The sequence below is a fragment of the Lepidochelys kempii genome, chromosome 8 (genome assembly GCF_965140265.1).
Source record: "Lepidochelys kempii isolate rLepKem1 chromosome 8, rLepKem1.hap2, whole genome shotgun sequence".
In the NCBI taxonomy this organism is placed as follows: Eukaryota; Metazoa; Chordata; order Testudines; family Cheloniidae; genus Lepidochelys; species Lepidochelys kempii.
This window is the reverse complement of record NC_133263.1, coordinates 97,602,704-97,617,553: the sequence shown is the minus strand read 5'-3', so window position 1 is coordinate 97,617,553 and position 14,850 is coordinate 97,602,704. Positions and strand designations below refer to the sequence as shown.

Genomic DNA, 14,850 nt, shown 5'->3' with positions numbered 1-14,850 from the left:
TGAGCACAGGAGGGGGAGACAAGAATTCCTGTATTCTTATGCTGGTCCTTTTATATTGGGTTTTTAGGCAAGACCTCTCATCAGATTGCCTTATTTTCCCATCTGTTAAACGTGGATAACAACATTTACATACCTTCCTTATACAGGTATAGTAAGGTGTCAGTGCCCATAAAGCCCTTTGAAGATCAAAAATACTATGTAAGTCCAAAGTGGTGATGTTGCTTTCCATAAGTAAAGTTCTGTCACCATTTTCATCAACACACTCCCCCCAGACTAGGTAACTGCCATATAAAATTCATTCTGAGACTTTTTTGAGAAGTTGGAATAAAAGTGTCATCCACATAGTATATTAATATAAATTATTTTAATATCATGATATAAATCAGCTTACTATGTAAGTTACAGAGGAATAAAAAAGGCAGTGCTTTAAAATATTCTTGTTAAATATGGATCTTCAGGGAGCCGGGAGGCAAAAATGGTTGCTTAGATCTGGAGCTCCTGCTCAATCCCACTAAAGTCCACCAACATCCGCTGTTCTAAAGCCACAGTTTTTGTCTCTGGGTGGTTCATCCTACAGCACACCAGATCAGTGTGCAAGGGTGGGCTATCCTCCAGGATTGGGGAAGGTGAAACTAGAGTCTCTACTTTAGAAGACCGTATGGGCTCATAGAGATCACTACAGACCAACCACTAAGTGTGATCCCAAAGGTATAAAGTAGAATCAACCATCTGGAGAGCCAATCCAGAAGAAATAATTTGAGAGTGGTTGTGTTCCCTTTGGAATTGGAAAAGGACAGGCCAGTAAATTTTTTTCTAAGCCTCTACTTGAGATCCTTTCCTTTCTCCCTGATGCGGATCTGGACATAGAAAGTGCCCACTGCTCAAGCCCTTAGTACCTAAGCCCACAACTAATGCGAAACCCATGGTGTTTATATTAAAATTCCTAAAATACAATGTGAAAGAATCCATCCTTGAAAAAGGAAACCTGATGTGGAAGGGGCATAAAATGATTTTTCCTGACTACAGCTAGGCCATCGTTGGAAAAAAGCCTGTTCAGTACAGTAAGGAACCAATCTTGCCTGTATGTCAAGCCAGGTGAAGCCACTGGACACTTAGACTCAGATCAACATACCACATCCTGCTGGGCAAGAGCCTCGACCAGCTTGGCTCCAGAGGAGACTGTAGCTGTATCCTGTCCTCTCACTGGGACACCCAGGGTGATTGATTTGCCTAACAAACTGGGGTTGGTCAGCTATCAATCTGGTTTTCCCGACTTCCATTTTGAATTGTTATGGGGTTTTGTTTTACTGGTTTTGTGGTTCAGGATGGTGGTGGTAGGGGTTGCTGTCTCATCTTACTGATAGTGTTTTAAGAACAGCATACTAGTATTGTATTTAGTTTAAATTGCAGATGGTAATGTCAGGTGATATACCAAGAGATGAGAGCAGTATTTCAGTTCTTATTGACCTTTAAGTAGCCAGCTATCAAAGGGCCATACACTGGATTTTAGATCCACTTGTCTATAGGAGGTGTTTTGGATTGGTTGTTCTTCTTTCCCACCTGCCCTCTTTTTTTCTAGTGGACCCCCAAGCAGATATCTGTCTTGTAGGATTCTAACCTTCAATGCATAGTTATGTTATTTTAGCTCAGAAATACTATTTAAAGCGTATTCAGGCATGTTCACACCCCCACCACCACCTTTTGCAATGCTGAGGGAAGGACCTCAGGAATATTTATTTATTTTGCATTCAGTGTGGGTCAGAGGGATTTGTTCATTTGGGCTGCCCCTCTCTAACGGACTTTTTTGTCTCACTCTGACTCGAGAGTGTTGCTCTCGCACACCTTTGTTTTTCTTACAGCCACCCGCCCTACCTCCTCTAAATTCTCTTACTCAGCACTTAACCTCTTGCTACTCTATCATCTTTTCTCCCTTCTCTTCATCTAAACGTCTTATGAATGCCCTTAAATACCCTTCATCTTGGATTCTTCTCACCCTACCTGTACCTCTTGAGTCTTGATGGGCACAGCATAAGATGTATGTGGGGTTGCTTCCCCTTGTGAGTACCTATGGCTAATCTACTTACATGTTTCTTGGGATATAAAAGGCATTGGTAACCCTCTTAAAAAAAAAAAGTTATATCTCATTTAAAATTGAAAGTTAATATAATACTCCTCCAGGAAACCCACCTAATTGAGTCTGAGGCTGAAAAGTTGAAAAAAGGCAGGATTGTTGATGGCATTTTAGTAATTACTTGGCCAAGTCTAGAGGAGTGTCAGTTCTATTAAGAACCCTCCCCCCCCCCCCCCCCAAAAAAAAAAAAAACAAAAAAAACCCCCCAAAAAACCAGCACACACAAATCCCATCAACTGCTCGACATGGAGGGAAGACTCCTAATGGTTAAAGTGCATATGTCTGATTTTACAGACACTCTTGTAAAAGTCTACGCCCCAACAAAGATGATTCCTCCTTTTTCAATCAATTATTTTCTAGATTGACTCCTCCCTAGAAAATTTTATTGTGGCGAGGGACTTCACTGAAGTGTTAGACCTGCTTTTGGACAGATCAAGGACACCTCCAGTGTGCTCAATCCTCTGCTGGCCACACCAGTGTTGCCCAGAGGGAGGAATTGGGTTTAAAGGACATATGGAGGCTACAGCACCCTACACCTTTTTCTCACCCCCGTGTTCCACACACTCACTGATCCGTTATTTTTTGGTAGTGGGTGTCTTGGTCAGCTCTGTTGTTAACAAAATAAAAGTAATTATGATTTCTGATCAGCCCCTGGGGCGTTGCAGCTCTTATCTAATGAAAAACTACGGGCTACCAGGAGATGGCAGTTAAACTCTTTACTACTAAACACACAATTTAAAAAGTTTGTGGAGGATGAAATAAAAGTTTTCTTTGAGACTGATGACAACCCCTTAATTTCCTGAGTGTTCTTGTGGGACACTTTCAAGATATAGTTAAGGTGCACGATAACATCCTACTTCTCCCATTAAAAGACACACATGCAGGCTGAGCTGGTGAATTTAATGGAAAGGCTGATTCCCCCTCTTCAGATAAACACTTCAAGGTGGCAAATCTCAGATATGATATTAATAAATTAACCTTAGCTCAGGCTGAATTTGCTTTGTATAGACTAAGGCTGCGTCTGCACTGCATGCTTCTTTGTGCAGCATGCAGTGTTCCTACCCAGGTAGCCTCCCTAGCACAGGTATAAATAGTAGTGTAGACTATGAAGTGGGGCATAGGCAAGTAAAGACATGCCTGAAGGGTGCGGGCACGTACTTGAGTACATACACTATACTGCTCTCTACTCAACCAACCTGTGCCTCCCTGTCTACACTGCTACTTTTAGCAATGTAGTGCCCTGCTGCTGAAGCCTTTTTCCTATGGCAGGAAAAGACTCTGGCAGCAGGGAAAGGCTTTGGCGGGGGAGAAGCAGTGGTGAAAGGCTCCAGCAGCTCCCCACTGCTGGAGCCCTCCCCCACCTCAGGCAAAAACTCCACCAGTGGGAAAGGCTGTGCCAGCTCCCTACTCTTGCACCCTTTCTCTGCAGCAGGGAAAGACTCTGACAGCTGCCTGCTGCTGAAATCCCCTGTCACAGGGAAAAACTCCAGCAGCAGGGAAAGGCTCTGAGAGGTGTGAGGCAGGTTCTGGCAGCTCCCGCAGCTGTAGGGTGTAGTGTCCTGCTGCCTCCCTGTTGCTCAGCCTTTCCCCATGCCCTCCCACTGTCTAGCCTTTCTCCTTTGCAGTGAAAGGCTCTAGCAGGAAGGAGCTGCTGAAGCCTTTCCCCGCTGCTTCCCCTCTTGCCAGAGCTTTCACTGATGGGTGTAGCTACACACTATAATGTGGACACTGTGCGCTTTTCACTGTGGTGTGTTGCTACATGTACACTACGCACCACTGATGGTGGTGTATAGTATAAGCATAGCCTAAAACAGACAGTCTGGGAAACTATTAGTGCATAGACTTAGAGTGAATTCACTAAAAGCTAAAATCCCCTCAGTTTGCTCTAGTCAGGGCCAGATACTGATCAAAAAACCGTTAACAAACAATTCTCCAAATTCTACCAGTGCTTGTATTTAGAGGAGGATACCCTGATAATCAGTTACTAGAGGAATATATCCAAAATCTGCAGCTCCCCCAGCTAACAGAAGAACAACAATTTGGCTCGATTCTCAGTTACATACCTCTGAGATTTGGCCACCCTAGGCCACATGAAATCAGGCAAGCCCCTGACTCTAGACTCTAGGGAAGTATGAAGAATTTTTGTTTTTTTTTGTTTTTCTGACAGTCAATGTATGTTTGTCTTATGCATATGGTAATTGGCGCATTACTTATATATACACATCTGTGATGCTCCCCCGAGGTACCCAGGGTTGTGAGGCACCTCACTACTACCTTCCTTTAGCATGAAGCAGTCTTGTCTACGCCTGCTGTGGATCAGCTCCCTGAACCCACCAGTCTCTGGCAATACAAGCACTATGTTCCAGGCCTCACTCTTTCTGTACAGGTAGCAATAGGCATACGGCAACCCCTCAGGGCTGGTCTACGCTACCACTTAAATTGGTGTAACTTAAGTCACTCAGGGGTGAGAAAAAGACAGCCCCCCTGAGCGATGTAAGTTACATCGACTTAAGCGCTGTCCATGCTGCGCTATGTCAGTGGGAGACCCTCTCTACTTATCTAGTGAACAATCACTGAATTACCAGGCCTGCTGTTCCCAAAGGAATAGTATGCACCAGCTTGTAAGAGTCAACTCAGGAACAGTACTTTGCTTAACACCACAGCACTTAGGTATGGTTACTATGAAAACAAGAATAAGTTTATTATCAAAAAACAGAGAATCAAGTGATAGGAAGTAAGAATATTATTGGAAAAAAATGGTTGCGTATAAAACAAAAACAGAAGGTGCTTTCTAGAGACTAAATTTATCAAACAGATTAACTTCCTGTCTAAAGAAGTTTATCTCACTCAAATTTCACTCCAGCATTTTCAATCAAGCCCAGTTGAGACCCCTTTTTCATGAAGCAAAATTGCTGTCCTTTTACTTCTTCAGAGAAGAGTGGAAGGGTGTCTGTCCCCCAGATTTAGTGTAGCAAGCCTCTGATGTGTACCTCTGGATTGGGTCTCTTCCCTCACCCCACTATTTTTCTGCTCCTGTTAGTTTCTTTCTGAAGTCCCCACTCCTTCATTTGCATTCAGTTCAGACTGGTGACAGGAGATCTATTGTGAACTCTACAATATGTAATTCACATAGAAACACCCAGCTAGTTAATTCTTGTGTGACAAGATACCTGTTTTTCACTTTTGCTGGTGACCAGTCCTTAGACACAGACCTTATAATTTTCAGTGTTTATACATAACTCCTTACACGACATCTGTACATGCATTTCACAATGATGCTGCTGACTGGGGTGACACCTTTTTATTTGAGGCCTCACATGACATTCATAGGTGAAATAAAATGCACATAGACTCAGGAGATTCCTGTGACCTGTATGGACCTCCTCTGTGCCACTTGCCAGGCACTAATTGGTTCCTGGGTCACAACATCATATATAAACCATCATATATAAACATTTTTGTGCAGGCAACTTAATCTGTAAATAGTTGTAAGCGTTCATTGTTTTGTTGCATTTTTGGGTCAAGTTGCACAATTCTTTATGGTATTCAGAATATTCAATTTTCATAGACAGACAGATTAGCCTCTCTTCTTCAAGGAAGATTTAGATTTGAAATAGCATAGAGATGGACTTGGGCTTGGGTGCCATGACAGAGTGAACATTTATATATGATCTGTAAATATTGGAGATCTCTTCAGTCTGCCACACTGTTTGTTTATACCTGAGCGTTCATAAGCTCTAAAGAGTAGAGAAGCCTTGTAGATGCTGAGTAATGCATGCCATGATACAAACATTTGGTAAGTTGATAAATAAAACATGCTGGTTTTTTATTTGTTTATACAAAAAAACATGACCCAGTGGTGTGACTGGAAGTTTTCTAATTGACATAAAACATTATTTCATTAGCTTTACACTGTCAAAAATAAGTGATTTGGTGGTCTCAGCCTACATCACAAAACCATCACCTATGTAACAGTCTTCAGCCAGGAGAAACCCAGGACTGGAATATTAAGTGTTATTGGCCAGAAATTGAGGTATATTCGGGGGGATTATTCACAAAGCTCTCTTTAAGCAGTGTGCCTGGCTTTGGCCATTGTAATCAATAATACTTTCATAAGCACCACAATTCAAATTTAGCCTAAATCAGTTCATAAAGTGAGGAAGAAAGACAACAAAAAGAAACATAAGGTTGGCTGAAAGAGAGGCCCAGCATTTGGTGGTTCAGAAATTGACAGGCACAAACGTTGATGACTACCTGGATGCAAAAAGTAAAAATGTTGTGTTTTTAGCTGCATTTCTTGCTACTTCATAATACATTGCTTATAATTAGTTATTCTTGCTATATTTTTACACAGTGGACTTTCTGAGCTGTTTCTGGAATATCAGCTCTGCTTTTCAGTGACTCAGTAAACTGTCCTTTCTTCAATGCAATGGTCATTGAATTCAGTTTGTTGTTCAGTCTTGATTTATTATACTTTTTCATCAACAAATAAAATGCATCTCTGTTGAGCTATTGAAGATTATTCTGGTTAAAACATTTAAGTTTCTGCTCTCTTCAAAATAATGATTGAAAGAACCAGCTTTGAGCCAGAAAACCCTGCCCTACTGATTCAGTGACAATCCTTACCTTAGACCTTAGTCCATCCTGTGCTTTGCTGCATATTGGGCTACCCACATTTGCCATTCTTGCCTGTCAACTGTCCTTCTCTCCAAATCTTCCCATTTCATGTTGAGGTGCTTGATGCCACTCAGAACTGTTCGTTTCCCTGTTATTGGCGGTCTTCCTCTCTTTCTTGCGTTTTCTGGCTTCCATTCAACGGTGGTATTTGGTAAGATTTATTTTTCCATTCTCCGTATGTGTCCCAGCCACTGATGTCTTCTTTTGTAGATTATTTGTGAGAGGGTGCCTTCATTCATCTTCCTATCTCTATATGTTATTCCCAATATTCTTCTCTGACATTTGTGATGAAATGCATCCAGCTTTTGTGTATCTTTCTTGGTAAGTTGCCATGTCACACTGCTATATGTTGTGATGACGATAACAATTGCTTTGTACACGTTCAGTTTTGTCTTCAGGGATATGTTTTTGAGTTGCCAGATGTTTCTGAGTCTTCCAAATGCAGCATTTGCCTTCCTGATTCTTCTTCTTATTTCCTCAGAACTAGTATCATCTTGGTTGATGGTACTTCCAAGATATGTAAAATTGTCCACCTCCTCCAATTTCTCTTCTTCAATTTTGATTTCTGTCCCTATAGTCCCCATTAACATGACTTTACATTATATCTCAAACCTGTCTTCTCCATTACTACTTTTACTTGGTTTGTACATTTTTGTAGTCCATTGGCATCTTCACTAATAAGAGCGATGTCGTCAGCAAAGTCTAGATCAAATAGCCTTGAATTGTTCCATTTTAGGCCATATGTATCACTGTCGCATTGTTTTGGTCCATGAGTAGCATAAACAAAAAAGGAGACAGTACGCACCACTGCCTTATACCTGTCTTGATGCTGAATGGCTTACTCAATCCATTTTCCATTTTAATGCAGCATTTTGAGTTGGTGTAGAATGCCTTCACAATGTTAATTAATTTTGTTGGAATTCCAGATTGTTCCACAATTTTCCACATTGTTTCTCTGTTTACGCTATCGAATGCCTTTTGAAAGTCCACAAAATTGATGGCAAGACTGCCTTGGAATTCAATTGTGCTCTCAATAAGTCATCTCAGGGTGCAGTAAGGTGCAGTTATTAATCATCTTAATCAGGTTATACCAACTCTTTCAAATATCAGGATGGCCTATAAGGTGGAAAAGAAAACCAGGTAAACAAAGACGGGGAAAACGTTATACTGCAATAAATTAAAAAAAAAAAGTACAGTGACTTAGTCACATAACTCACTTCGATTTTAATGGAAACATGTAGCTGAACATACGGCAGTTACCCCATTGGCCGGATCCACTTTGTTTAATATGAGCTAGGATACTGTTATTTACTAAAGGAAACAATAAGGTGCTATCTAGCAACATAAGGATCTATCCTTCCAGTCCTCATTTGCACAAATACTGACTACTCATGTAAGTAGTCCCATTGAGCTCAGTGGGATTGCTTACATGACTAAGGATTTGCAAGATTGAGCAAAGAGTCCTTTTTCTGGAACAACTAGGTTAAAAATGTTGTTGGGGGTCTTCTCTTCCTTAGTCTTGTTTCGGCCTCAGTTTTCTAAAGAGAGTTGTGTCTTCCCTGTCTTTTTCCTCAAATCCTATAAATATTCATAAAGGTATGGGTCTTTGTTGCCATGGGGCACTACACGGAAATCATATGATCAGCAGTCCAGAACTGCTCTACAGTTATGAATGATCTTCTTAAATGTTATATTATCCTCTAAAATAGGGGATGAGGGGGAAAAACCAACTCCACTTAAATTCTGACCCTGGTACGCATTCCCATTAATTGGGTGCGAGGCAGTCAGCAAGCAACAAAGGTGTATGTTTCTGTTTGTTTATGAAGTGGGTTTAGTTTAAGGGAAAAGATTTTTTTTTATTAAACTACAATTCTAAACCACGGAGACCATAGCTGCCAGATCATTGTAGCATGCTATATTAGACCCTTGTGTGTTTTTACTTCCAGTCCTTAATCCCTGGCCATGCAGGAGAGAAATATTCAATCCCAGGCAGGCTCCGATATTTTGGGAGATTTGGACAGGGCATTGGGGAAAGAGAAGCATGGGCATCCATTGTTTATATAAACACTAAGCCTCCTCCTGTGTCAAGAAAAGGGCATTAAGGGCACTAGCTGTGGTTTTGGCTCTTTTTTTTTTTTTTCTTGAAGGGAGATGGGAAGAAATGGGTCATTTGTTTTATAAATAATAATTGCTGATTTTATACTTCAGCATTTCCAGCAGACTTTTTCTGGTAAATAGCGGCTAGGGATAGGCATCAGTTAGCTTATTTAAAGGGACTGCGTCAGTTTAACTAACTGTTGAAAAGAAACACATTTTTAATACTTGATACTAATACTACCTTGGATTATTAAGTGAAATAATTACAATGTTTCAGTGTGCTTGTCTCTTCTGATGCTCTTTGTTTACTTTGTATATTTCAGCATGGACAATGAAAATCAATGAAGTCAGATTCATTTTTGTATATTCAATTTCAGTGGCTGGTTCTTAGTGCTTCAAGTCATTTTGGGCTTCAGACTTCTTAGTAGAATGTGTATTTGTTTACAAACAACTCTTTGCATTTGGATTTATGGAGGGGAAATGTGGAAACATTTCTATTTGTCTTAGGATGGACCAAATTTAAATCAGCAGTTTCCCATTAAAAATATTAAAATATACAGATTTTTTCCATAAAGTTTATAAAGTAATTATTTTAAAACATTAACTGTACTGTGTTGTGTAAGACTTTCAGGGTAGTGGATATAAAGTGTTAGGAGTAGTCGTTTTGTGGGCTTGATTTATTATTGATGTATAGACAGTTCCATGCATTTGCTGAAGATGTAAAATTTTGTATTGGATATTGTTTTGTAACATTTGTAAAACACCTGCTATTTGAGAGAGACTAAAATCAATAAAAACAGTGCCATTTAAAGTTAATTGCTTTCTTTAGTTGTGTGACCTTGTTCTTCAGCTTGTTCTTTGCTGTCACTTCAGCCGATATAAATCATGTGATGGGCAAAACTCAGGCATGATTAGGGAGGGAAAAATAATCTAATTTAAATCTTAATTATACCAATGCAGATATATTTGAGCGCATACTAAACTCCTGTTTTCAGGAATCTTAAGATGAGCCCGAAAAATGTACTCTGTACTGAAAAATGACCTGAATGAGTGATCAGATTTGATTTTTTCTTAAGCCAGAAACTTTTTTCTGCATGTGGCATTCTTTACAGAAACTTAAAGAGATGTTTCACTCTTCAAAAATGTTTTCAAAGCCATGTAATCAGTGTTGTGTATGTCTTCTTCCTTCCACCTCAAAAACCAGTAGGTCAATGATTGTTGGTATCTCTAATTACAAAAATCAGTGCTTGTCGTTCAGTTCACTTGAATGGTCTTACAAAAAAGTTTATATATTTATGCTAGAGAATTCCTTTATGGATGCCCTTTTTATGTTTTAAGAAGCAGAAAAAAATTTGAATGGAGTGGTTTCAAACAGCATCGTGGTTCACATTGTTACTGAGCACAGGAATCCTGTCTGATGCTTTTCAAACTGCTCAATCCTACGAGTGCACAGTACTTTTGGGCAGAATCTAATTGACCTCAGTGGGACTTTGCCGAGGAAGTAACTATTCTCAGGTGTGTAACTGTTTGCCAGATTGGGCCCTTGCCAAAATTCTAAATTAAATACAAACAGTGTAGATGTGAAATGTACAGTATAATACTTTGAATAAAATAACAAACTTGATGTAGTTGAGTTAATTTTGGTTGATCATCTTTAGAAGGCTTTGTGGAAGAAGCCTATTTTTAAGGAGGAATAAGTATTAAGAAGGTGGTGTTTTGGTGGTAAAGGTAGGTGTTTCGAGAGTTTGGTGGGGTGCTCTGAGTGAAGGCATCAAAATGAGAGGGAGGAAAAGATGCAAGAGAACCACTAAAGCTTTGCAGGCTGTTTTGTTTCTAAAGTGCACTAATTTAGTGTTTTGTGTATTTAGGGGAGAAACAGCTAATTTAAAAAATGCAAATGCTGTATACTGCAATAATTTATTTGAATGAAAAATGTTATGAAGGCTTTTGAGTGCATGGACTTAGGTGTGCCTGGCAGCCTAATAATCCGCTGATTTGCATTAAGTGTCTGTAGGGACCCATGAATACAAGCTGTCCCAGTCTGCTATGTAAACCTGGCATTTTAGAAAATCTCTAAATCCGTACAGTAGACTTTAGATGCTTGGAGAAAGCCATATGGTACCAAATGAAAAATGCTGAACTTTTCTCAAACTCTTGAAAGCAAAGCTTCACTTAAAGGTGCTATTCTGTAAATCACTCAGCTTGTTGCCTGTATGCCTGGTGATTGTAAATGATATTGTTAGTCATCTAGCTGTATGCCTTGCAACAGTGGATGATCTTATACCCAGTACCAGACACAGTACAATACCCCTGGGCAGATTTGGGAGGGCTAAGGCCAGGGATCTAGCCTATCTTTGAATTTCCTATCAAGACCACTTCACATTTTGATGTAGTGGTTTTGCATGAATTGAGATTTTGCTGAATTTTTATTTAAATTTTTTTAGAGTCAACCCACCCAGTAGTATAGTCTCCACATTTCACTATATCATAATCTGGAGAGGACTGTTCTCTGGATTCTGTGTCAGTTTTAAGTACAGTTTTCTCATTGAGAAACTAAGGAGAGAAAACATAATTAGAGTTAATGCCTGACCCTGAATAGTTTATTTTGCTGCTATATAAATAGCCATCTAACCCAAGTTAATTATGGCTTGCAAATATTTAGGTTTTTGCTGGGCACAGTTGGGGTGGAGGTGGGGGACACAAAGGAGCAGATGTGTCCCCCTGACTCTGGAGTTGGTTCTGTGCTGGCCCTGAAATACTTTAGGCTGCTCTAAAGTACACTGCTGACTGTAGCCCCCAAAGGAGCCATCTGCCAGTATAAAATATTTGGAATGCAGTAGTGTCGTTTCTGTGTTCCCTCCCATCCCAGTTAATTGCCAAGTTGGGAGTTGGTGTAGCTACACTCACTCTACGCCAGTTGGGGACTTCCCCATGCCAGGTGAGATCAGGCTGCTCTCTACCCCCTTTGGATCGCATCAGTGAATCTGGTCCCTGTTTTTTTAACATGAGCTTGTGATGGGGCCTAATACAATTCATAACTTCAATAGTACTTACCTGATTTTCTTTAAAATGGATTTGTTTTGTAGATATCACTGAGACTTAAAAATAAAACATTTCCATTGTATTATATATTGATAAATAATTTGTAATCAGATGTTAAGGTATAAACGCAAGGAGGCAAAGTTAAGGTTGAGCTTAAAAACCTTAAATCTGCATATCCTCATGTTTGAATGCTCAATTTCTCATCCTTAATTTTGCATTATTGCTGGTTGACCTGCTAATATGTTTAAACACAACAGTCTTTGTCCACACTAAAGGAAAAATTGTGTTTAACACTGTGCTAGTTAAAATGTGTTAGTCAATACATTTTCTAACATTATGCATTTTCCTGGTGTAAACAAGGTAGGGTGCATGGGTAAGGTGAAGTATCACTTCAGATTGCAACCCTGATGTAATTAGTTCCCTGATTCAGTTGTATCTGTAGCATGGACAGACCCTAAACCTTGCAGCTGGCTGTTCTGCGTGAAGCCAGAATCTAACTCTCATGCCCTATGTGTATGTCTGTACTGCGGTTAAATACCTGCGACTGGCTCATGTCAGCTGACTTAGAATCATAGAATCCTAGACTAACAGAATTGGAAGGGACCTCTGGAGGCCATCTAGTCCAACCCCCTGCCCAGAGCAGGACCAATCCCAACTAAATCATCCCAGCCAGGGCTTTGTCAAGCCTGACCTTAAAAACTTCTAAGGAAGGGGATTCCACCACCTCCCTAGGTAACGCATTCCAGTGTTTCACCACCCTCCTAGTGAAAAAGTTTTTCCTAATATCCAACCTAAACCTCCCCCACTGCAACTTGAGACCATTACTCCTCGTTCTGTCATCTGCTATCACTGAGAATAGTCTAGATCCATCCTCTTTGGATCCACCTTTCAGGTAGTTAAAAGCAGCTATCAAATCTCCCCTCATTCTTCTCTTCCATAGACTAAACAATCCTAGTTCCCTCAGCCTCTCCTCATAAGTCATGTGTTTCAGACCCCTAATCATTTTTGTTTGACTTAGGCTATGGCTACACTGGCACTTTACAGCGCTGCAACTTTCTTGCTCAGGGGTGTGAAAAAACACCCCCCTGAGCGCAGCAAGTTACAGCGCTGTAAAGCGCCAGTGTAAACAGTGCCCCAGCGCTGGGAGCCGTGCTCCCAGTGCTCTAAGCTAATCCCCTTGTGGAGGTGGAGTACCTTTGAAGTTTCAAGTGTAGCCATGCCCTAAGGCTCGGGCTGAGGAGCTGTTTAACTGTGATGTACATATTTGGACTTGGACTGTGTAGACATACCCTGACTGTTTTTCCCCTCGTCACACAGTGTTGAAAACAAGTCCTGCGGAGAATAAGACCTTTCCTCTCCCTTTTGTTTCAGATGATTTCCAAGGAACAGGTTAAATCAAAGATCCCATATACAGTAGGCATGCTATGGCATGCACTCTGTAACAGAGAAAATGTCTGTGCTGGGAATTTAAATGTTTTCAGAACTAGATCAGCGCATCTCAGTGCTGGCAACCATTGTTAGTAAAAAGATCATCTTCCTTGTGCTGCCAGAGCTAAAGTGTCACTTGACTGGTTATGTTCCGTTGAAGAAATGTCCTTAATGACTCAGTTTAGCTATCCTTCCCAAGATGTTTTCCTTTCCACCCTGAGACTATCTTTTAATGGGGGTGTTTACCTTATGTTGTTAGGAATCACTAGAATCTACTCAGCAATTGTGTCAGAGCATTTCACATTTATTCATACAATACCTCTGGGAGGAAGGGGGCTAAGTAATTAAGTATTATCTGTATTTTATGTATAGGGAAACAGAGACATGGACATATTAAATTACTGGTCCAAAGCCATATAGCTAGTCCAGTGGCAGAATGAGACTAAAATCCTGAACTTCAGACTATCAGTTGAGTGTCTCATTCATTAGATGGTGTTGCTTTTCCATTGTTCCAGGCTTGTGTGTTGAATGTGGGAATTCTCACATCTACAGCAGACATGGTAGTAATTTAAGTATTACAGAAATCCCATCAGACTGATGCTTACCATTGAAAGTGAGTCTCACCTTTCTGAGGGTCTTTTGCGGGAGCCACATAGATGCAGCAATATGGGGAAGCTTGCACCTTTGACATCAGAAACTTGTACCGGGTTAAATGTTTATCTTACCAGCTTTGATAGTTCCATTTAAGTGCTGGGGTAGAAAGCAGTGTTAACGTATTCCTTGAAATTGAAATATTTAAGAAGGTCCTTGAAACACCTAGTTATGCTACCAGTAATGAGCCATGTTGGCAAAAGTGTATGATTATAGTGTGATGTTTGATTTACTGATGATGTGTTGAAAAATATCTCCGCTCATCAGTTAAGATGGAAATGCTGTCAATAACTAAGAGTAGAAGATTCATCCTCTTGAATTTATCACTGTATTGTGGTGGGAAAAATCTGGGAAGTTTGGAATATGGGAAAAAGGGGAACTTCCTTCTTGCCACCCCTACAGAAAAATCTCTCTCTCCCATTTAGATTTTATTTTTGTATCTCTGAAAGACAGTCTTGCATATTATGCCTTGTAAGTGGTGTGGTCTGGAATGAAGTGTACTATGAAATGACTTAACACTTGCAGACTCAAATGGCTTAGTATTTTTTCCATTCATTTGATTACAATAGTTTCAGCTGCTCTGACAGCCAGCATATGAAAATGAAACCTCCTCTCCCAAATGTTAACAACATTGTAGCTTCAGCCACCTGGCCCACATCAACAAATTCTACATGTAAATTTGCTTTGTCAATATGCTGGTTTTTAGTGTCTTACATTTCAAATCTGCTCTTAGATAGTTAATTATTTTTAAAAAATCTGGACTTGGCTTAAAATTTAAAGCATATATGTTTTGACATTATTTGTAAACTTTGAAGGCTGCCAAG

At 40.1% G+C, this 14,850-nt stretch overlaps 2 protein-coding genes across 6 annotated transcripts in view; one reads left to right on the top strand and one right to left on the bottom strand.

Annotated features, from left to right (window-relative positions):
- Positions 1–14,850, top strand: part of ZFYVE9 (zinc finger FYVE-type containing 9) — a 94,767-nt gene that overhangs the window by 26,842 nt on the left and 53,075 nt on the right. The gene's annotated exons all lie outside the window — the stretch shown is intronic.
- CC2D1B (coiled-coil and C2 domain containing 1B) overlaps positions 5,096–14,850 on the bottom strand; it is a 133,763-nt gene continuing 124,008 nt past the window's right edge. For 2 of the 5 annotated variants that reach the window (XR_012160483.1, XR_012160484.1), the window contains exon 27: positions 5,111–7,924. The gene's annotated coding sequence lies outside the window, so the exon portion shown is untranslated. Of the gene's footprint in view, positions 7,925–14,850 lie in introns of all 5 variants that reach the window. The other 3 variants (XR_012160487.1, XR_012160481.1, XR_012160485.1) reach the window with 3 other exon arrangements.